This window comes from Diceros bicornis, chromosome 14, assembly GCF_020826845.1.
Source record: "Diceros bicornis minor isolate mBicDic1 chromosome 14, mDicBic1.mat.cur, whole genome shotgun sequence".
Lineage (NCBI taxonomy): Eukaryota > Metazoa > Chordata > Mammalia > Perissodactyla > Rhinocerotidae > Diceros > Diceros bicornis.
The window spans coordinates 582,446-603,491 of NC_080753.1; positions in this window are offsets into that span (position 1 = coordinate 582,446).

Genomic DNA, 21,046 nt, shown 5'->3' on the forward strand with positions numbered 1-21,046 from the left:
TATTCAAAGCTGTGAAAAAAATTACCTTCACCAAGATTTAAACTTGTACTCTGTGAAAGAGTCTGTTAAAAGGATGGAAAGTCAAGCTATACACTGGGATTAAATATTTGCAAACCGCACATCTGACAAAGGACTTATATCTAGAATATATGACGAACTCTAAACTCAACAGTAAAAACTCAAGCAACACAATTAGAAATGGGCAAAAGAAATGACCAGACATTTCATCAAAGAGGATATACAGATGGCAAATCAGCACATAGGAAGATATACCACATATTAGCAACTAGAGAAATGCAGTTTAAAACTGTATTGAGAGAAACCTGGTCCAGGTCTGGAAATAAGATAAAGTAAATGCACTTCTCCTTATTATTCCTGCTAAGTGAAGTTAGAAATCCTGGATATTATATATTGAACATACGTTGAAAGAATCTGAGAAGTGGAGAGAAGGTAACAGGTATGTACCTTCGAACCTGAGAAATGACACTGCAGTGAGTTCTGTGGGTTTCCTTTTTGCCTCACATCCCAGCTGTGTGCTGGAGAAAGAAGGACCTGGAAACTCCAGTGGGTGCAGATGTACACACAAAAATGCCCTACGAAAAGCCTACTCTCTCAAGTCAAAGGACTGGAAAAGGGGCAGCCTAGCAAGACTGAAATCTTTTAGATGATAGCATCGCTCCTGACTTCAACCAAACACTGTGTACAAATTGTGCCTGCGCCCCCACCCCAGCAGCAAAGGCAGAGTGAGAGACTAAATTTCCACCCTTGTGTGGCTATGACTAGTTTCCCCTTCAGCAGTGGGGTGGAATCAGCAGTGAAGGTGGATTGGGAAGCCAAAACATTTACCCCTTCTCAAAGCTAACAAGCCCCTCCCCACCCCACCCTCACGGTGTCAGTGAGGCCATGTCTGGAGCAGCAATGAGGCATTCCTTCCCCTTCACGTCAGGGTAGTGTCAGTAGAAACCTAGTGTGGATCCTGAACTCCTGGACCCACCCAGCAGCAACAAGGCGTCCTTCCCTGGGGTGTCATCTGTGGCCAAATGGGAAACATGGACTTCCACTCCCAGTTGGCAGTAATGAATAGAGCTTCCCTTTTCCCATTGGCATGATGCCAGAGGAGGCCCACTAAAGTGGATTATTTAATAAGATGCAGAGTCTTGTAACACAGTAACCAGGATATCCAGTCACAATAGAAAATCATTTGTCATACTAAGACAGAAAATTCTCACGTTGAATGAGAAAAGACAACAGATGAAAACACCAAGATGAAACAGATGTTGGAATTACGTGACATGGATTTTAAAGCAGCTGTCATAAAAATGTTTCAACATGCTTGAAATAACTGAAGAAATAGAAAGTCTCAGCAAAGAAATAGAAAGACTGGAAAACATAAAAATAAAAAATAGAAGATATAAAAAAATAGAAATTTTAGAACTGAAAGGTACAATAACCAAAATTTAAAAAGTTGATGGGCTTAAGAGCAGAAAGGAGATGACAGAGGAAAGTACTTGAACATAGAACAGTAGAGATTATCCAATCTATAGAACAGAGAGAAAATGGACTGAAAAAAGAAATGAATAGAACCTCAGAGATCTGTGGGAACTATCACAAAAGATCTACCATTTGTGCTATCAGAGTCCAAGAAGGAGAGAAGAAAGTGAGTGGGATTTAAAAGTATCCAAATAAATAATGCATGAAATTTTCCCAAATTTGGCAAAGGACATAAACATACAGATTCAAGAAACTGAGAAAATGCCAAATAGGACAAACTCAATGAAATCTATGCCGACACCTCATAATCAAAATTCTGAAAACTAAAGACAAAGAAAAAAATCTGGAAAACATCAAGAGATAAACAATAACTTTCCTGGAGGAAAAAAACAATTTGAATGACAGTGAATTTCTCATCAGAAACCAAGAGGCCAGAAGGAAGTAAGATAATGTTTTTCATCTGCTGAAAGAAAGAACTGTCAACACAGAATTTTATATCCAGTGAAAATAACCTTCATGAATGAGGGGAAATCAAGATGTTCTCAGGTAAATAAAGTCTAAGAGAATTTGTTGCCAGTAAATCTAACCTAAAAGAATGGACAAATAATATTTTTCTAAACAGAAAGGAAATGATAAAAGAAGGAATCATGGAACTTACAAAAAAGGAAAAACAGAAAGAGTAAAAATTCAACAAACTTTCCTTTCTCTCTTGTGTTTTCTACATTATATTTTATGGTTGAAGTAAAAAATTATAACACTGTATGTATTTAATGTACACAGAGAAAATATTTAAGACAAATATATTAAAAATGGGGGAAATAAAGAGACATAAGGGGAGGTAGGTTTCTGGACTTTATTAGAACGGGTAAAATGAGGACACTGGTAGACTGGGACAACTTATGTGTGCATAATCTAATACCCACAGAAATCACTAAAACATCTATACAAATAAATACACTCAAAAATACTATAGACACATCAAAGTGAAATTTTGAAGAATGTTCAAAATAACCCTCAGGAAGGCAGCAAAAAGAAAACAGAGAAATGAAAAACAGAGAAAGAAAAATAGAAAACAAAAAACAAAATGCCAGATTTAAGTCCTAAAATATCAATAATTACCTTAAATGTAAATGATATAAATGCACCAATTAAAAAACAGAGATTGACAGAGTGGATTAAAAAATATGACAGAACTACATGCAGTCTACAAGAAACTCACTTCAAATATAACAGTATAAGTAGGTCGAAAGTAAAAGAACAGAAAAAAGATACACCATGCCAACATCAAGCAAAACAAGGCATAAATGGCTATATTAATATCAGATAAAGTATACTTCAGAGCAAAGGAAAATATCAGGGACAGAGATAATCATTGCATAATGATAAAAGAGTCAATCCACCAAAAGACACAGCAATCCTAAATGTGTGTGCACCCAACAACAGAGCTGCAGAATATGTGAAGCAAAAGTGATAGAAATGAAAGGGAACATCCATAATTATGGTTAGAGACTGCAACACTCCTTTTTCAACAACCAATAGAACAACTAGAGAGAAAATCAATACGGGTACAGAAGAACTCAATGACACCATCAACCAGCAAGGTCTAATTACATTTATAGAGCACTCCACTCAACAACAGTGGAATTCACATTCTTTCAAGAACCCACATGATAGATCATTTCCTGGGCCATAAACAAACTTCACCAAATATAAAAGAATTGAAGCACATTCAGAATGTGTTCTTTGACAACAATGAAATCAGAATAAAATCAATAATATAAATATAACAAGAATATTTCTAAACTCTTGGAAACTAAGCAACACATTTCTACAAAATTAATAGATCAAAAAGAAAGTCTCAAAGGAAATAAAAATACGTTGAACTGAATGAAAATGAAAAAACGTGTCAAGGTTTGTGGGACACAGCTAAGGCAGTGCTAGGAGGGAAATTTCTAGTATTAAATGCCTACGTTAGAAAAGAAGAAAAGTCTCAAATCAATAATCTAAGCTATCATATTAAGGAACTAGAAAAAGAAGAGGAAAATAAACATGAAACAAGAATACAAAAGGAAATAAGTAAATCAGAGCAGAAATTCCAAGAAATTAAAAGCAGAAAAACAATTGAGAAAATTGATGAAACAGAAAGCCAATTATTTGAAAAGATCAATAAAATTAACAAACCACTAGCAAGACAAATAAAAAAAGACAGAGGACGCAAAAGAGCAATATCATGATAGGAAACCAGTGTCACTTCAGACCCTGCAGACGTCAAGTGGATAAAGCCACAGTGAGCTGTCACTGCACACCTGTCAGAATGGCTAAAATAAAGTACAATGATAACACCAAACACTGGTGAGGGTGCAGAGAAACTGGATCACTCACATGTTACCAGTGGGAATGGAAAGTGGCACAGCTATTTCTGAAAATAATTTGACAGTTTCTTAGAAAGCTAAACATAGAAATACTTTATGACCCCATAATTCTACTTGTGGGCATTTATCCCAGAGAAATGAGAACTTACGTCCACACAAAAACTTGTAAACGAATGTTCATAGCAGCTTTGTTTGAAATAGCCAAAAACTTGATACAACTCAAATTTCCTTACAAATGGTTAAAATAACTGTGTTACCTCCATGTCATGGAATATCATTCAGCAAGAAAAGGAACAAACTCTTGATACACATAACAATGTGGGTGTACCTCAGGGAATTGTGCTGAGTATAAAAAGCCAATCTCAAAAGGTTACATACCATGTGGTTCCACTTGTATGACGTCCTTGAAGTAACAGATGTATCAAGATGGAGGATGGTCAGTGCTCATTGGAGGTGAGTCTTGGGAGTGAGGGGAGCAGGTGAGGTTGGAGAGGGGTAGCACAAGGAGTCTGTATCTGGGTTGCTGTGGTTGTACATTCTACACGTGTGATGAAATTCCATACAAATGCACACACACACTCAACTACATGCACACAAACCTGGTGAAAACTGGATAAGCTCTGTGGATGGTACCAACATCAATTTTCTGGACTGAATATTCTGTTGTAGTTATGCAGGATGTCACCATTGGGGGAACCTGGATGAAGGGTCCATGGGACCCCTGAAGTTAGTGTATGGACCCTTTACTTCTGATTTTAAGTGGGAAGCTAGACATCGTCTGATGGGGATAGATAATATCAATAGCTAACAGTTATCAAGCATGCACTGTACCTCAGGCACCCTGCTATGAGCTGTACGTGCAGTTTTTTATATAATCCTTAAATTTATGAGGTAGGTAGTATTTTAATCCATTTTTGAGGTGACAAAAATAGAAACTCAGAGAGGTTAAATTCATTTCTCATGTTTTCACAATTAAGATCGTACCATATTCCGCAGAGAAAGATGGAAGCTGAAACGCTTTAGTGGGAAAGTCGGCCTGCCTGTGATATATCTCCTGCTCTTGTCATCAAAGCTGCCACTTCCTATGTCAGGAGTAAGACTTTTCAATTTCCGGTTGGAAACGTGTCTGATCCATGATGGAAGGAAGAGACACCACCTAGGGAGAAAATGGCGAAGACACAGATAGGAAGCTATCCAGGACATTTGTGAATTTGCTCAAGAAATGTCCTGGTCTCACTGAGGTTAGAAATTTCCTGAAGATAAACTTTGCACACTGGCAGATACCTCCTGAAATGGGCCTTGATCTTGATACTTAAAATTGAAGTGCAGCGGGGCCGGCCTGGTGGCACAGCCAGTTAAGTGCTCGTGCTCTGTTGTGACGGCCCAAGGTTCGCCAGTTCGGATCCCGGGCGCACTCCGACACACTGCTTGGCAAACCATGCTGTGGCAGCATCCCATATAAAGTGGAGGAAGATGGGCACAGATGTTAGCGCAGGTCCAGTCTTCCTCAGCAGGAAAAAAAAAAAAGAGGAGGATTGGCAAATGTTAGCACAGGGCTGATCTCCCCACAAAAAAAAAAAAAAAAAAATTGAAGTGCAGCAAATTCAATCAGAATCAGTCAACCCACTCGAAAGTTAGTATCAAGCAAGCAAACACGTAAACACTAAAAGGTCCAACTGATTTCATCGTGCTCAATCAACACTATTTTCATTTCCAGTCAGCGGGCAGCCTCCTTTTAAACACCCATGTGAGCCAAGAGTGACCAAAAAGCACTGATTTTACCACATACTGTTAACTGAAAAGCAACCACAGGGAGGCAGAAGACAAAATGTTCAATAGCAAATCTGTTTCTCTCTCCAAATGAAAAAGATTTCATGTATATCATGTAAAAAAAACAAACACTCAATAATTCATATATTAAGAGCTTAAGTGCATTTTTGTTTGATTTTTAGTGTATTCCGGATTCTAACTAACGATTCCTCTTTTGGGTTAGAGGGATTTTGTGATAGACTTTCAGAAACAATAGTATAGCTGGAATCATTAATCTAATGTACTTTCCCAACTTAAATGACAACAGTTTAGTTTCTGACTTTAAAATACTAGAGATTTGATCTCGTACTGTACAGTGAAGCCTTTATTTGTCATCACTAAACTGTGCATCTCACACCCAGATGTCAAGACTAATTCCTCCCCACCCAATGTTGGTAAAATTTATTGTTTCAACAGAACAGCAGGTATTATGCTACGTGCTAGGTGTTACGTTAAGTGCTGGGATATATCAAGTTAAATTACATGAAATTGTTAATATATGACCTAGGGAATATACGACCTAAAAACAGCAATTTCATACTGTTCAATTTAACAGAAATGAGAAATGCAGTTCCTTCCACTAAGACTTCATAACGTAATACAAGAAATTTACAAGAAACAAAAGCACAAGTGGGGCGACTCTGGAAGACTTCCTTGAGGAAGTGCTCTAGCTCGTTCCAGAAGGACAGGAGGAGCTGGTGAAGAAGGGAGGGCTGCTCACAGAGATCTGGAGTCTGGAGGCAATGGGAAAGTGGTAAGTCTCGACTGGAGAGAGGGATCAAACCACACAGCCTCTGGTGTGATAAGATTTTCACCGAGGGCAGTCAGGAAACACTCAGTGACTAAGAGCAGGAGGGTGAAGGGGAGATAGGCACTTCAGGAGGACCCCTCCAGGCATGCAAGGAGCTGGACAGGGCTGGAGGCAGGGAAACTCTTAGAAGTTCCCACATGGCTGTAGGCGAGACATAAGCCATGAAAGGATCTACACAAAAGCACAGGTAGAAAAAATGGTGAGGAGGAGCCAACCCCGGGGAGATGAGGCGTCCTAGACTGACCTCAGTCAGATGAATCAGAGCAAGAAATCAGGATGGAGATTTCTGGGGAACTGGGAAAACTGAGACAGAAAACACATAAGAATCGGGTGTGCATCGAGGCAAGGAGGAAGGTCATAAATCCAGTTTTACACGTTCAAATGGGTATATTTCACTGGCAGCTTGATCTTGAGACCACAGGAGAAATCTGAACTGGAACTATAGGTGCCAGAGTCAACAGTATCCAGATAGTGGTTAAACTCATGGGAATATGAGGAGCTGTCCAGGAGAATAGTGGAGAGGAACACCGGCCAGAGACAGGGAGCTGGAGCGGTGGGACGGGAGGAGAGAAGGGGAGGAGGAGGAATGCTCTATGCTATTGTCATAGAGCACGGGAAGGCGGAATAGGAACGACGGGGCATCCACGGGCCTCTCTACAAGGAATCCACTTGTTACTTTGGTGGGCAGTGACTTTACAAAGACTTGGGGATAGAAGCTAGATTGAGAGGGCTTAGCAGTAAGTGAAAAAAGTGAGGAAGTGGAGACAGCATGTTTAGGTGACTTAAAAACAAATAAAACAACAACAATCAAAGGCTTCTTTATATTTTTATCATAAAAATAATATTTTCACTATTGGGGGAACAAAATTCAGATGTTAAAAAAGCACTTATAACTCCAGAGAAAAACACTACTATTTAAATTTTAGTGTATAATCTTCCAGAATTTTTCTAGGCATGAAAAGGCATACATAGATATAGATATAGAAATGGGGTCTATATATATAAATGGTGTATATCTGTATATAGTATATGTATATAAGTGGTGTATATATATAAATGTATATATATATACATGGTGTATATATAGTATATACATATAAATAGTGTATATATATAGTGTGTGTATATATATGGTGTACACACATAGTATATATTATTGGCAGATTACTGTCTTAGTCTGTTTTTGTTACTTAAGAAGTTGTGTTGTATGACACCCTTCGCTGAGCTCTGTGGAGGCCATGGGGACGCCACACTCCCTATGGTTGGACACTTTAGCTGTCACCTTCACATGTCACTACATGCTCCTCCTCCATCCTTTTGCCCCCATCTCTGCTTGTTCTTCTCTAAACCTGAGCACAGCTGGAGACCCCCCTTCACTTGTCAGTTGGGGAAGGTAATTTTTCTGATTTCTCACGTCTGAAAGGGTTTTTATTCTGTTGATTCATTTGATACAACTTTTCTGTATCGGGCTCTAGGCTGAAACAGTTCTCTCCCAGAACTCCCATGGCATCGCTCCATCATCTTCCAGTAGTATCCACTGTTGCTGATAAAAACAAAGAACAAAACAAAAAAATACTCATGCTTATGATTTTCTCTCCTTTGTACATGCCCCGACTTCCCCTTTCTGAAAGGTCTGAAAACTGTGTCTACACATTCTGTGCTCCAAAGTTTCAGAATTGAGGAATCCAGATGTGGTCTGTTTTAATTCATTGTTCTAGTTATTCAGTGGCCTCTTTCTATTTGGAGACTTTGATATTTTAACTGTGGAGATTTTTCCACGTTTGTTTGGTAATTTCTCTCATCTATTCTATCTGCTCTCTATCTCTAGAGATTCTGTTCTATTAACCAGATGTTTGAGCCTCTCATAGCTTCTCTCTGCTTCTGTTTTCTCTCACATCTTCATCCCTTTGCTTTTTGCTGTATGTTCTGGAAGAATTCCTCATCTTTATCTTTTGGTCCACCTGTGACATTTTTAGCAGCCTTCTGTTTCATAGGCAAGAGCTCATTGTAATTGTCTGGTTGTTCCTTCGTAGCACCCTAGTTTTGTTTTGTGGACACGATTTCTTCATGAGTCTCTGAGGATAATAATTAGAAGTATTTTGTTGTTTTCTTATTTTTTTTGAAGTTGGTTTTTATGTTATTTTATTTGGGTCACTCTTTCATGTTGAAGCCTTTCTTCAGGCTCTGGTGCATCTTGGTTATTTATTTTTTACAAATAAGCTAGCAAAAAGCTGGTTGGTAGTGACATCAGCACCATGGCAGAGTGAGCTTTCCTGTAAACTCTTCTCCCGACAAGATACAACAAAAGGAACAGTCACAGACCAACAATGGGATCCTAGACAGTGAAAAGCTGGATCGGAAAGATCCACACTGCCGCACATCTGAGAGTTGATCGTGCTGGGCCCCCAGAGGAAGTGGGGAGAGGTAAGGAGAACTCCTCTCCCTCCCCATCAGGTCAGCGATCCAGGTCTGCCTGCTCCCAGAGTAGGGGGAGGGGCGGTCCTCTGTGGAGAAACCATAGCTCTTCCGGCTGTCTCAGCCAGTGGGAAACTCCCACACAGAGGACTCAGAACAGCTACTGTGTACCATCAACATCTGAGCACCCCAGAGAGCGGATGACGAGGGGTGAATGAGAAGCCCACCATGCCAGGGACCCAGCGGGCAAAAGAGAGAGCCCCCCCCCCAAACCGGACCCTGCAGCTCAGCCCACCAGACCAGACCTAGCGTCCCTTGGATCACAGATCGCAGCATACAGCTGGGGCAGAGCGCAGGGGGCTCATGTTACACAGCCCTTTACCCCCACACAGTGGTGGCGGGTGGAAATTACAACCAGAGATTTCCAGGATGAAGAAAAACAAAGCCAACACAGGAACCACAATGCAAAGATAAATGAAAACACCAGACCAGAAGGAAAATGATAAGCACCCAGAAACCAACCCTGGAGACACAGAAATCCATAACCTAAATGACAGAGATTTCAAAATAGCTATCATAAAAACACTCAACGAAATACGAGACAACACAGACAAACAATTCAGTGAGATTAGGAGTTTCTTCACACAAGAGATTGAAATCATAAAGAAAAACCAGTCAGTGCTGATGGAGATGAAGAACACAATGGAGGAGATAAAGGAGAATCTGGACTCTTTAAAGAACAGAGCTGACAATATGGAGGAAAGAATTAGCATTTTAGAGGATAGGAATACAGATACGCTCCAGCTGGAAGAGGAGAGAGAACTAAGACTAAAAAGAAATGAAGAAAATCTCTGAGAAATATCTGACTCTATTAGGAAATGTAACGTAAGAATCATAGGTATTCCTGAGGGAGAAGAGAGAGAAAGAGGAACAGAGAGCCTATTCAAGGAAATAATAGCTGAGAACTTCCCAAACCTGGGGAAGGAGCAGGAAATACCAGTAAGTGAAGCCAACAGGTCACCTAAATATGTCAACAGGCAGAGGCCCTCTCCACGACACCTAGTGGTAAGGCTAGCCAGAGTGAATGACAAAGAAACAATATTAAGGGCAGCTAGACAAAAACAAAAAATAACCTACAAAGGAACTCCCATCAGGCTCTCAGCGGATTTCTCAACAGAAACTTTTCAGGCTAGGAGAGACTGGAATGATATATTCAAAATACTGAAAGACAAAAACTTTCAGCCAAGAATACTCTATCCAGCAAAAATATCCTTCAAAAATGATGGAGAAATAGTAACTCTCTCAGATAAACAAAAGCTAAGAGACTTCATGGCCATGAGACCCCCACTACAAGAAATACTCAAGAAGGCCCTGAGGCCTGAAAAAAAGAAGAGAAAGGGAATACAAAGCTTGGAGCAAGCAGAAAAACAGGTAGATAAACTCAGAAAAATAGTAGATCTTTACCGGAATAGGTTAGCAACCACTTAAATACCAAAATCAAAGATCAAAGGAAGGAATTCACCAAAAATAAATTTAACTTCATCACTGTAAACACACAGCCACAACACAAGATAGAATAAGGTATAACAAGCACGACTTAGAAGGGGAAGAGGAAAGTGATTGAATTGACTTAGTATAAGGAAATAGGAGGCCATCAGATAATGGACTATCTCATACACAAGATTTTTTACACAAACCTCAAGGTAACCACTAAACAAATAATCAAAACAAAATCACATATGATAAACAAAGAGAAAACTAGAAGAGTCACAAGACAGAACAACCAAACTGAATTGGCAGTCCGAAACAAATGGGACAAGAAACAAAGGAAACGCAAAGGAACCAGAAAATAAGTGACAAAACAGCAACATTAAGCCCTCATATATCAATAATTACCCTAAATGTAAATGGATTGAACTCTCCAATCAAAAGATACAGAGTGGCAGGATGGATTAAAAAGCAAGACCCAACAATATACTGCCTCCAGGAAACACATCTCAGCACTAAAAACAAGCACAGGCTCAGAGTGAAACGATGGAAGACAATACTCCAAGATAATGGTAAACAAAAGAAAGCAGGTGTTGCCATACTCATATCAGACAAAGTAGACTTCAAGATAAAACAGGTGAAGGAAGACAAAGAAGGGAAATATATAATGATAAAAGGGACACTCCACCAAGAAGACATATCACTTTTAAATATATATGCACCCAACATAGGAGCACCAATGTACATAAAGCAACTACTAACAAACCTAAAAGGAGACATTAACAACAACACAATAATAGTAGGGGATCTTAATACCCCACTTACATCAATGGATAGATCATCCAGACAAAAAGTCAATAAAGAAATAGTAGACGTAAATGAAAAACTGGACGAGATGGACCTAGTAGACATATACAGAGCACTCCATCCAAAAACAGCTAACTACACATTCTTCTCAAGCGTGCATGAAACATTCTCAAGGATAGACCATATGTTGGGAAACAAAGCAAGCCTCAATAAATTTAAGAAGATTGAAATCATAACAAGCATCTTTTCAGACCATAATGCTATGAAACTAGAAATGAACCATGAAAAAAAACTGGGAAAGTGACAAAAATGTGGAGATTAAACAACATGCTACTGAACAACCAATGGATCATTGATGAAATTAAAGGACAAATCAAAAACTATCTGGAAACAAATGAAAATGAAAATATGCCATACCAAACCATATGGGATGCAGCAAAAGCGGTCCTGAGAGGGAAACTCATAGTGAAACAAGCCCACCTTAACAAACAAGAAAAAGCCCAAATAAGCACCTTAAATTATGCCTAACAGAACTAGAAAAAGAAGAACAAACAAAGCCCAAAGTCAGCAGAAGGAGAGAAATAATAAAAATCAGAGCAGAAATAAATGAAATTGAGACCAAAAAAACAGGATTAATGAAACAAAGAGTTGGTTCTTTGAGAAAATAAACAAAATCGACAAACCCTTAGCCAGGCTTACTAAGAAAAAAAGAGAAAAGGCTCAAGTAAATAAAATTAGAAATGAAAGAGGAGAAATTACAATGGATACCACGGAAATACAGAGGATTATAAGAGAATACCAAGAGAAATTATATGCCAACAAATTGGACAATCTAGAAGAAATGGATAAATTCTTAGACTCATACAACCTCCCAAAACTGAACCAAGAAGAAATGGAGAATCTGAATAGACCAATAACAAGTAAAGAGATTGAAATAGTGATCAAACCTCCCAAAAAAATAAAAGTCCAGGACCAGATGGCTTCTCCGGTGAATTTTACCAAACATTCAAAGAAGATTTAATACCCATCCTTCTCAAACTATTCCAAAAAATAGAGGAAGATGGAACACTTCCTAAATCATTCTACGAGGCCAACATCACCCTGATACCAAAGCCAGACAAAGACAGTGCAAAGAAAGAAAATTACAGGCCAATATCACTGATGAACATAGATGCAAAAGTCCTCAACAGAATTTTGGCAAACCAAATACAGCAATACATTAAAAAGATCATACACCATGATCAAGTGGGATTTATACCAGGGATGCAGGGATGGTTCAATGTCTGCAAATCAATCAACGTGATACATCACATCAACAAAACAAAGAATAAAAACCACATGATCATCTCAATAGACGCAGAGAAGGCATTTGACAAGATACAATATCCATTTATGATAAAAACTCTCCACAAAATGAGAATAGAAGGAAAATACCTCAACGTAATAAAGGCTATTTATGAAAAACCCACAGCCAACATCATACTCAACGGGGAAAGACTGAAAGCCATTCCTCTGAGAACAGGAACGAGGCAGGGCTGCCCACTCTCACCACTCCTATTCAACATAGTACTGGAGGTTTTGGCCAGAGCAATTAGGCAAGAAAAAGGAATAAAAGTAATTCAAATAGGTAACAAAGAAGTGAAACTCTCATTATTTGCAGAAGACATGATTTTATATATAGAAAACCCTAAAGAATCCGTTGGAAAACTATTAGAAATAATCAACAACTACAGCAAAGTTGCAGGGTACAAAATCAATCTACAAAAATCAGTTGCATTTCTGTATGCTAATAATGCACCAACAGAAAGCTCAAAAAGATAATACCGTGTACAATTGCATCAAAAAGAATAAAATACCTGGAATAAATCTTACCAAGGAGGTGAATGACCTATACAATGAGAACTGCAAGATATTATTGAAAGAAATCGATGATGACATAAAGAAATGGAAAGATATCCCATGCACGTGGATTGGAAGAATAAACATAGTTAAAATGTCTATATTACCTAAAGCAATCTACAGATTCAATGCAATCCCAATCAGAATCCCAATGACATTCTTCACAGAAATAGAAAAAAGAATACTAAAATTTATGTGGGGCAACAAAAGACCCCAAATAGCTAAAGCAATCCTAAGAAAAAAGAACAAAGCAGGAGGCGTCACAATCCCTGACTTCAAAACATGCTACAAAGCAACAGTAATCAAAACAGCATGGTACTGGTACAAAAACAGACACACAGATCAATGGAACGGAATTGAAAGCCCAGAAATAAAATCACACGTATACGGACAGCTAATTTTCGACAAAAGAGCCAAGAACATACAATGGAGAAAGGAAAGTCTCTTCAATAAATGGTGTTGGGAAAACTGGACAGCCACACACAAAAGAATGAAAGTGGACCATCTGCTATCGCCACTCACAAAAATTAATTCAAAATGGATCAAAGACCTGAAGGTGAGACCTGAAACTAGAAAACTCATAGAAGAAAATATAGGCAACACACTATTTTACATTGGTCATAAAGGAATCTTTTTGGATGACATGCCTACCCAGACTAGGGAAACTAAAGAAAAAATAAACAAGTGGGACTTTATCAGATTAAAGAGCTTCTACAAGACAAACAAAACCAGAATCAAGATGAACAGACAACACACCAGCTGGGAGAGAATATTTGCAAAACATACATCTGACAAGGGGTTGATCTCCATAATATATAAAGAACTCACACAACTGAACAACAAAAAAACAAACAACCCAATCAATAAATGGGCAGAGGAAATGAACAGACACTTCTCCAAAGAAGATATACAGATGGCCAATAGGCACATGAAAAGATGTTCAACATCACTAATCATCAGGGAAATGCAAATCAAAACAACACTAAGATACCACCTCACACCCGTTAGAATGGCTATAATCACCAAGACAAAAAAACAACAAGTGTTGGAGAGGCTGTGGAGAAACAGGAACCCTCATACACAGCTGGTGGGAATGCAAACTGGTGCAGCCTCTATGGAAAACGGTATGGAGATTCCTCAAAGAATTAAACATAGAAATGCCCTATGACCCAGCCATCCCACTACTGGGAATCTATCCAACGAACTTGAAATCAATAATCCAAATAGGCTTATGCACCCCTATGTTCATTGCAGCATTATTCACGACAGCCAAGAAGTGGAAGCAACCTAAGTGTCCCTCAACTAACGATTGGATCAAGAAAATGTGGTATATATATATACAATGGAATACTACTCAGCCATAAAAAAGGACAAAATTGTTCCATTTGCAACAACATGGATGGGCCTGGAGGGTATTATGTTAAGTGAAGTAAGCCAGAAAGAGAAAGACAAACACTATATGATCTCACTCATATGTGGAATATAAACCAACACATGGACAGAGAAAACTGGATTGTGGTTACCAGGGGCAATGGGGGTAGGGGGTGGGCACAAGGGGTGAAGGGAGACATATATATGGTGATGGACAAACAAAAATGTACAACCCAAAGTTTCACAATGTTAAAAACTATTAAAACATCAATAATAATAATAAAAAAATGGGCAGAAGATCTGAATAGGTATTTTTCTAAAGACATACAGATGGCCAACAGGTACATGAAAAGGTGCTCAACATCACCAATCCTCAGGGAAATGCAAATGGAACCCACAATGAGATATCACCTCACATCTGTTGAATGGCTATTACCAAAAAGACTAGAAATAACAAGTGTTGGTGAGGATGTGGAGAAAAGCGTACCCTTGTGCACTGTTAGTGGGAATGTAAATTGGTCTAGTCACTATGGAAAATAGTATGGAGGTTCCTCAAAAAAATTAAAAGTAGAACTACCATATGGTCCCGCGATTGCATTCCTGGGCATTTATCTCAGAGAAATAAAAACTTATGTTTACAGAAAAACTTGGACACGAATTTTTAGAGCAACTTCATGTGTAATAGCCAAAAGCTGGAAACAGCCTAGATGTCCTTCAGTGGGTGAATGGTTAAACAAATTGTGGTACATTCATACCATGGAATATTACTCAGCAATAAAAAGGAACGAGCTAGCAACACATGCAACAACCTGGATGAATCTCCAGAGAATTACACTGAGTGAAACAAGTCAATCTTAAAAGGTTACATGCTGTATGATTCCACACACAGACAACGTTCTTGAAATCACAAACTTATAAAAATGGAGAACAGATTAGTGATTGCCAGGGGTTAACGAAGGGGGTGGAAGGTGGGAGGGAAGTGGGTGTAGCTGTAAGAGGGCAACATGAGGGATCCTTACGGTGACGGATAAGCTCTGACAGGTATATCAGTGTCATTGTCTTGGTTGTGATATAATGTTGTAATTTTAGAAGATGTTACCATTGGGTGAAAAACTTGTGAATCTACAATTAACTCAAATAAAAAGCCAAAAATTAAAAAAAAAGCTGGTTGGTGGCTCTCTGTATGTGGACAGTGCTAATCGACAGGCAAGTACTTCTTAGAGTAATGGGGGTGGTTTGGGGTCAGGAACTCTATATTTAAGTTTCTTATGCTGGGGAAACTTCAAATAAGTTGTATTCCGTAGGACTGTTCAACTTCTTTGGAGAAGTGCCCCCCTGCCTGGTGGATGGAAGTCTGCTTCCGAGCGCTGGAGGTGGGGAGGACGTGTGTGGGGTAGTCAGCTGCTCCACACAGACAGTCTATTATCCCTCCAGCTTTCAGCCTCATGCCTAAATTTGCCCTCAGTTGAATGCAGCATTTGTCCGTCCCGAGCCTCACCAATGTCCCACATTACAGAGGAGTTTAGACTGTGAGTCTCTCTGTGTGTTCCAGGCTGGAGATTTCCTCTGACCTAATTCACCAGTTACCACTTCTCCACCTCTTTTACGTATTCCATAAATTTGCTAAAATTTCTCATTTGTTTATGACCCATGTCGTCTTCTTTTTCGAAATAGTGGGTTCATAAAATGTTAATGGGAGTGTTTGGTTGGAGATGAGATACAATACTCTTTAACCAAATGTTTCCTTAAGTACAGTTTAATTCTGTCTGTCCCTGTACTTTACAAACTCTATGAAGGTAGGGATTATGAATGTTCTCACAGCTGTATTTCTAGGGCCTATTGTAAAGTCTACTAATGTCTTAAAATATAGTTACCGAAAGAGCAAATAGGATTTGTGAAAACATCATAAGGGAATATGCAAATACCAAAATAAAACAATTACATTTTAATCTAGTTGGATCAAACGTTAAAACATTGAGGGATACAACCTGCCTTACATAAACTTAACGTAATAACTTATCTTAGATTCATTGAGAATCTACCTTAGCTACTTGTTTTTGAATAATGCAAAGGGTGATACAGAAGCAAGCAAGAATGGGAAAGAATTTGGCTTGTTCTGGGACTGGCTGCCCTCTAGAATATATATCTGCTCTTGTGTGTGTGTGTCTGTGTGTGTGTGTGTGCAAGCATGCACACATGCATGATACATTTTTATTATTTTTCTCTGAATTCCATTTATTCACTAGGCATTGAACTTGTGAATTATGATTTTGCCAACTAGAGTGCTGAAGTAAAGCAATGCTTATAGGTGGTGAGGGATAGCTCTCCTGAAGACACCCCCATATCACAGCTGCCAGCTGCCTCCCCGAGTTCTCACACACACAGGTAGATGCGCAGCTCAGTTAATCTAATCACAGCTTTCTGAGTGCTAAACACCTGGTGCCTGCTGCTCATTCTCATTAGCTCATTCATCCATCCATCAAATAACTATGAAACGCCTACTATTTAAAAAGGAAGAGAGTTAGAATTGTGTGTATTCAACCAGGTAAACAACTCTGTGAAGCAGCGTAGGTGAAGGGACACACATGTTGTAACAGAGAATTAACCCGCAGGCACTCAGCAGTGGGGTGAGGGCGATGGGCATGAGGAAGGAGACAGGAATGCTGCGGCTTGTGGAACGTGACCGCTTAGGCATCGGTCCTGGGAGCAGCGATCTGGACAGAGGGCAGCAGTGCAGGCCCAGAAAACGTGGCTGAGCAGGCCTGCACCGAGCAAGTCCCCATGCACCAGTACGAGGTTGCCGAGAGGACCCCAATGCGCCCACTGAAGCCAAAATTGGTTCTGAGCCTGGCTTTCCTGGAAGTGGTGGTTTTGGTGGACCAAGCCAAAGAAATGGGGACAGCAGAACAAAGAAAGACTACTGTGGCTGCGGGAAGGCTGCAAAATGTGCTGGATAACGGAAGTGGCCTTTTTGTCTAGGTTCTTAGCAAGAAGCGGGGTATGCCTGTTTATTATCATTGCTCATGCCTGGAACTGCCCTCAGCAATCATGGTCTTGGATCACTAGAAAAATGAGCTGAGGACCAGGTCAGGCCTGGCTTGAAGATGGCTGGGACTGCGTGTGGGCCCCGCAGCAATGAGGAAGGTGGTAATAGGACAGGCAATCTCAGTGAGGAAGTGAACTTTGGCACGACGCCTCCTATATGTTAAATGTTCCCCCCATGATGCAACCTTGGCCAGATGACAAGCAGGAAGCCGAGGGTGCAGAATGCAAGGGGGCTCGCTCCCGAAGTCATGCAAGGCCACCCTGCTCTTGCCAGACCCTTAGGGCGAGTGCCCCCTAAATCTTCCGTCTCTGGCCTCTCTCTTGCCCTGGAGTAGCCCTGGCCCTGCCACATGGAAATATGTTTTGGGGCTCCCACCCATTCCAGGCCTCATTCCCTCTCCAGAACCACCCATACCTCAAAATAAGTAGTGATGGGATTATCAAGGGAAACGGGAGACACAGGCCTGAACATGAGACCTTCACTCCCGCTGCAAAGATATCCATCCTTCGATGTCTCATTTGGTGATTTTTATCTTCTTTTCAGCTCTTGGAATCCTGCAACAAAACAGCACATGCCTATTAGCCATTTTTGGTGGCTTATGAGAGAGGATAGTGCACTTAAGCAAGTTTCATTTGACATGAAGTTGGCAGGGGTAGTGAATATATTGCATGCCAGAACTAAGATACTAAAAGATCTTGACAGGCTGAAATGATGGGCCAAATAGAATAAGATGAAGCTTAACGGGGATAAATGTCTGTACTTTGGTCAAAATTCCAAATAAACAAGTGTGAAATGGCAGAGATGCAGTTGAAAGACAACTCTTCTGAAAGACTTAAAGATTTCAGTCTAAACAGTTTTAATGAGTCACTTGTGCAGCAAGTTTAACCTTGAACTGAATGGAATTGTGGGCATTATTGGCAGAAGTCGACTATCTAAACTGAGGGAGATGATAACTCTGCTTTGCTCATACAGAGTCCCTCCCCTGTCGAGAGGAGGGATAGCTCTTTTGTTTGGGAAAACGGCTTAGTGGCCCCCTTGTGAATGAGTTTTGTGGACTTATTTAGGAGAGAAAGTGTGATCCAAGGGAAGCTAAATTGTCTGGATGTTAAAGTAACAGGAATTTTCTGAAGGAAAGGTCTCTGCAGGTGGAAGCAAGTCTGGGAATACAGAACAGGCCAGAGACTGAGGGGAAAAGGTCAGGGAGAGCTTCCTTGTTGGGGAAGTCTGTGAGCGTTCAGAACTGCTATTCGCTAGTAGACGGCTTTCTGTTCTGAGTTATAATTTCCCCCAGTCCCCACATCTTCACTGCAGGTCAGTTACATAACAGGTGTGTGTTTGGTGGGATAGGGGAGGGAAATTCTCTTGTGGGGGGCAGTGGACGACAGCCATGGAAAGTGAGGCAGCATGAAGACATCAGAGGGGAGCTGGGGGCCGGGACTTGGAGCCGAGGTGACAAACGGTTCCAGAAACTAGTCTCTCCCATCCCCTCATTAATATTTAGCATATCAGCAAGGGTGCTAGGTTTCACTTGGTGTGGGTTTTTGCATTATTTCATATCATGTGATCAAACTAAAGGAGGACTCTGGAAGGCTGGACCACTTGGGAAGATGGATGGCATGTGCACACGTGGGGTCTTTCCTGGTGGGCTGCGAGTGTTTGCCACCTGCCTGTGCTTTCCTCACCTGCTTCTGTCGCACGCCTTGGATACGGAAATAAATATCTGTGGAGTGAATTAGTGAGGTCACTGCCTTTGATATGCTAGGGTGACGCCACATGAGCAGAGGTTATTACGATAGTCTGTTCTCCAGCAGCCTGTCGTCTTGTGGGGAGTCGCTCATTCTAAAGATTATTTATCAACGTGTTTTTCTTGGCATGGGGGATATGTAAAGAGAAAGACAGACGAGGGCCGTGCTCTCGCGGAGGCTACCTTCTGGCTGGGAGCACACAGATACGAAATAGACAAATTAATGACTAAGATAAGTACTCAGCAGCTATGAGTGCTGCGCGGAGAACTGGAAGGGTGCAGTGACGGCAGCTGACAGAGGGGCTGTGTAGAGCAGTGGTCAGCGAGGGCTTTCTGCTGAGGCAATGTTTAGGGTAAGGTGTGAGCGACAGAGAGGAACAAAAGCCCAGGGGTTGCAGGCAGGCCTCCACGTGAAGGTGGCGAGTCTGAGGGGCAGAGGAGTTACCAGCAACACTGGAGGACGCTGGGGAGGGAGAGGGCCGTGCTGGACGAGGTGAGCAGTCTGGGGAGGGTCAGACACAGAACCAGAGTAAAGACCCAGGTTTTATTCTGAGAGCAATGCGAGGCTATAGATGGGCTTCCAGGTTGAAGTGGTTGTGAGGGTGGACACAGTCGCTGAGTGCTCTGATGGAAACGAGACCGCTGCAGGATTCTGAGGGAACCACGGGGGCTGAGGGGCCATGGGGAAGGCTCCTGGGAAGACGTGCTTTCTCTTAATCATGCCCGAAGGTGACCAGTGAAGAAAGAGAAAGGAAACCAGGCGCGGGTGTGTTCCAGTCTGGGCGTTGGCCGCAGGGTGGCTTGGTCATGGAAATGAGAGGAGCACGGTACTGACGAGAGGGAATGAGAACAGAGGCAGCTGGAGACGTGATCAGCGACCAGACTGGGAGGACCATGTACATCTTGCTAAAAAGTCTGCATTTTTGCCCAAAGGCAAAGGAAGACAACACAGCATTTTGATCGGAGGATTTTCATGGTCAGCTTCATCTTCGGCCGGCGTGCTCTGGGGAGAACTTCTGTCCAGGACGCCAACTCTGAGCCATAGTCCAGAGAAGAGATAGCGGTGGTGTGAACAACACAGCAGGAGAGGAGAGAAAGAAATGGATGGATTTGATAAATAATAAGAAAGTTAAAAAAGATCGTGTTGGCTGGTTGGCCACCAGGTGGGTGGTGATGTGATTCACTGCGGGGGGAGTGAAAAGGAGCACAAGCCTGGTGAGGGGCCTTATGGGGAGTGGGAGACCGTGCTGAGTTCAGCCTTGCACCCCCTGACTTTGAGACACTCACGGGACGGGAATGAGAATGTGTTTAGTAGGCAGCGGGCTCTTCAGGTCCCTGCTCAGGGTGACATCTGGCTGCAATAGAGATTTGAGGCCTCAGCAAGTATGTGCTGATCAGGACTTGAGAGAGAAGACTCAGGAAAAGGGTGCATTGAGGGACAGATGAGACACGAGAACCGAACTCGGAGGATCATCAATATTTCAGGGACCATCACAGGGAAAAGAGGCTCTGAATGCCATAAGAAGGAATTCCCGGAGAGGCAGGAGGAGTGGGGGAGACCTTGTCACAGGGTCAAGTGACTCGAGAGTTTCAAGGAGCTAGAGGCAAGAGTATACAATGTTTCAGAGGCATTGAGAAAAGGACTGATAGTGTCCTCCGAGTTTAATACTGAAAAAAGAGAGGTGATAACAATTGTGAAAGCAGTCTCATTGAAGAGACAGGGAGGGTTTACCACACAGGAGAGGTTTCTAAAAAAAGAGAGAAACATCCACATCCAAGGAGGATCTCTTCTC